Source organism: Myotis davidii, unplaced genomic scaffold (genome assembly GCF_000327345.1).
Source record: "Myotis davidii unplaced genomic scaffold, ASM32734v1 scaffold1702, whole genome shotgun sequence".
NCBI classification, from domain to species: domain Eukaryota; kingdom Metazoa; phylum Chordata; class Mammalia; order Chiroptera; family Vespertilionidae; genus Myotis; species Myotis davidii.
In genome coordinates, this window is record NW_006293008.1 from 30,298 (window position 1) to 34,051 (window position 3,754).

A 3,754-nucleotide genomic window follows, 5' to 3' on the forward strand; every position below is an offset into this window, starting at 1 on the left:
TAAAAAATAAGAATATCAAATAAATACTTAGAACAATGGGATGAATATTACAGGAGTTTAATATGGATATGCCTAGGAACACCTAACCTACTGGTAAGGGACATCAGATAGTAAGTAATATTAAAGTTGAAACAAACAAAAAAGCTAGAATAGGTTTGGTATGTGGAAAAGAAAATTAAAAGTAGTTTTGAAATCATGTGAGTCCGCGCTACGCCAGCCCTTCGCCGTGGCAGCCATTAAGGAGCAGCAGCCATGGCTCTGTGCTACCCCATGGCCGGGGGCCTCAACAAGGGCCACAAGGTGACCGAGAACGTGAGCAAGCCGAGGCACAGCCGCCACCGCGGGCGCCTCACCAAGCACACCAAGCTCGTTCGGGACATGATCCGAGAGGTGTGTGGCTTTGCCCCCTGTGAGAGGCCCTGAAATTCATCAAGAAAAGGGTGGGGACACATATTCGAGCCAAGAGGAAGAGAGAGGAGCTGAGCAATGTCCTTGCAGCCATGAGGAAGGCAGCAGCCAAGAAGGACTGAGCCCCACTCCCTCCCTGTCTGTGTAATAAAGCCTGTTGAGAAAAAAAAAAAGAAGAAGAAGAAGAAAGAAAAAAAGAAATCATGTGAGAAGTTTATCAGAGTGAAAGTTTTATCATACTGAAGCAAAATCTAGTGTATAACCCTGGTATAATGGATTTCTTAGTCTTCTCCAATTGAGAATTGGAGGATTCTAATTAGGTAATTCTAATAGCTAATTGAGAATCTAGGCTTATTTCATCTTGAAAGCCCACAGTCTTTGTCCTGTGGTCTCCATAGTCACCGTGAAAGGGAAAACAGGAGCATGGAGGATTTTAGGGCCACACCATGAAGTAGTATGCATCATTTCCACCCAAACTGCATTAGCCAAAATTTAGTCCAATTGGGAAATGTCATGTAAACATATTCCTAGAAGGGAAGAAAAATCATTAGATGATACAGATCTCTATTTCTGCCACATCAGTTGCTTCCAATTCAAGTGTTCCATAAAATAGAGTTTAAGAAGCACAGTACCACAAACATTATTGGTTGAGCAACTATCATCTGTCTGCGTTCCCTTTTCCCCATGACAACCTCTGCTACAGAGGCTGAAGAAACCAAATGCTCTACTGCAAGGCTCTCCTGGACTTAGGGATGACTACTTGATATAGTCATTGTCAATGGGATGATGGGGCATGTTCACTGGAAGGGCAAGGCTTCTAGGAAAGATTCTGATATATTATAATAATAAATAGATGTGTCACCCTAGCTGATTTGGAGTACCAACCCCTGGACTGAAGGGTCGTAAGTTCCACTCTGGTCAAGGGGATGTTCTTAAGTTGCACGCTCAATCCCTGGGGGTAGTGCTGGAGGCAGCCAACTGATGTCTTTCTCACATCTATGTTTCTATCTCTGTGTCTTTCCCCTTCCCTTTCACTCTCTCAATCAATGGAAAATATCCTCAAGTAAATACGAACAAACAAACAAAAGCAACAAATATGTCTATATGCATGTCTTTTTCTTTTTTCTTGAATGTAGTCTAAAAGCCTCTGTTAGGGATGCCATGAGAATCATGTCAATCCAGGGTCTTGTCCAGATTGAGCCATGGGAAAGAACATTGATGTTTCTATTTTTCTCTCTATTTTTCTCTCTTCCTCTCTCTGAAATCAGTAAGAACATATTAAACATAAATAAGTAAATTAATCTGTATATAAAAAACATAAATCTCTATTATGTAAAATACTTTACAAATACTCAAAACCTTGAGTAAAAAGAGTGTGCATAATATTTTAATGTTATTTTTATTTTATTTTTCTCAATTTATTGAGTTGTAATTGACAAATAAAAATGTATATATTTAAGGTGTGGAATTTGATTGATTTTCATATACATTGAGAAATGATTAGCACAATCAAAGTTATTGATATACTAGAGGCCTGGTGCATGAAATTTGTGCATAAGTAGGGTCCCTAGGCCTGGCCAGTGATCAAGGCTGGCTGGGACCTTCCTTTGTTCCATGCTGCCCCTTGGTGGTCAGCGCATGTCATAGCCAGCAGTCGAACTCCTGAGGGGACAATTTGCATATTAGCCTTTTATTATATAGGATCTATCACTTCACATAGTTACTACTTTAGTGTGTACATATATTTTCTTTATCCATTCAGCCAATGATGGACACTTAGCTTGTTTCCATGTCTTGTCTATTATAAATAACTAGAGCCCAATGCATGAAATTCATGCAAGGACCTTGGCCCCAACACCTGCCCACTGCCGCCACTCCTCTGCCGTCTCTGCCATGGCCCCTGCCTGCTGTGGCTTTGTCAGGAAGGAAGGACGTGAGGATGTCTGGTCTAATTAGCTTATTATGCTTTTATTATTATCGATACTGTGATGAACAAGAGGGTTCAGATATCATTTTGAGATAGTGATTTTGTTCTCTTTGAATAAACAACCCAAAGTGGAATTACTGGCTCATCTGTTAAATTTTCAGTTTTTTGAGGAACATCCATACTTTTTTCCCTGGTGGCATTACCAATATACACTTGCACCAATAGAGCTCAAGGATTTCCTTGACATTCTTGCCAACACTTTTTCTTTTCTTTTTTTTAAATAATAACAATTCAAATAAGTGTGAGCATGTGGTTTTTATTTATGTTTCTCTGGTTATTGATGTTGAGCACTTCTCAGGTAGTTGTTGGCTATTTCCATATTTTATTTGGAAATGTCCATTCATTTTCTTTGTTTCTATTTATATTGATTTTCCTGAGTTGTATGTTTTAAAATATATTTTAGATATTAATCCCTTATCCTATGTATGATTTGAAAATATTTCTCACTTCCATAGGTTGCCTTTCCATATAGTTGATGGTTTCCTTTGCTGTGCAGAAGCTTTTAAATTTGATGTGGTCCCATTTGATTATTTTTGTTTTTATTGCCAGTGCTTTTGGTGTCGTAGCCAAAAAAAAAAATATTGCTAGTGTAATATCAAGGAACGTTTTCCATGGTTTCAGGTCTCACATTTCAGTGTTTAATCTAATAATGGTTCCTTTCAAAGAGAAAATGTTTCATGGTCAGAATGAAAAATAACTAAGAATGTGATCGTAGATCATATACTTTAAGAAGATACTATGAAGAATTTTCACTGTACATAAAGTTACTTAGTTAAATATATTTAGTTATGGATTTTCTGACATGGGATTTTTTAAATTCTGCATTTAGGTAAGCCTGATCTCTAGAAAATCCTGTAGGTAAACAAATGCTGTAAGATGAACCATGCCAGAACACTGAAGATAATTTGCATTCATTGACTCTGTAGAGGTGCTGGACACAGGTTCATTTTTTTAAATGGAGTACGATTCAAAATTATGGACTAGACAAATCAATAATTCTCTATACATGGCAGATGAAGTAATTATCTTGGTTAGCTAACTGCCTTTAAGGAAAATATCTTACTAAAGCCTTTAGAGGTAAAAATGAAAAAAAATATATTTTCCCACCGGTGAAACCAGAGCCTGAATATCTTATTTTGGATTTTCAATGACATATTTATTCCTCAAATTAAATTTTCTCATTGTTAAAAATATATTTTTTAAGTTTCTAATGTAGAACACAGTTTAATTATAGGAAGGAAAAATAAAATCATATAATTTGCAAGATATGTGAGGATATTCTCTAGATGATTATTTATATGTATTTGGAAGTGTCAGAAACACTGCTTCTTTAAACTTTCTAAAAAGCCGAAACCGGTT

At 36.9% G+C, this 3,754-nt stretch overlaps 1 pseudogene; it reads left to right on the plus strand.

Annotated features, from left to right (window-relative positions):
• The first annotated feature begins 234 nt into the window (after nucleotides 1–234).
• LOC102765516 lies at nucleotides 235–581 on the plus strand (annotated as a pseudogene).
• Nucleotides 582–3,754: the final 3,173 nt, after the last annotated feature.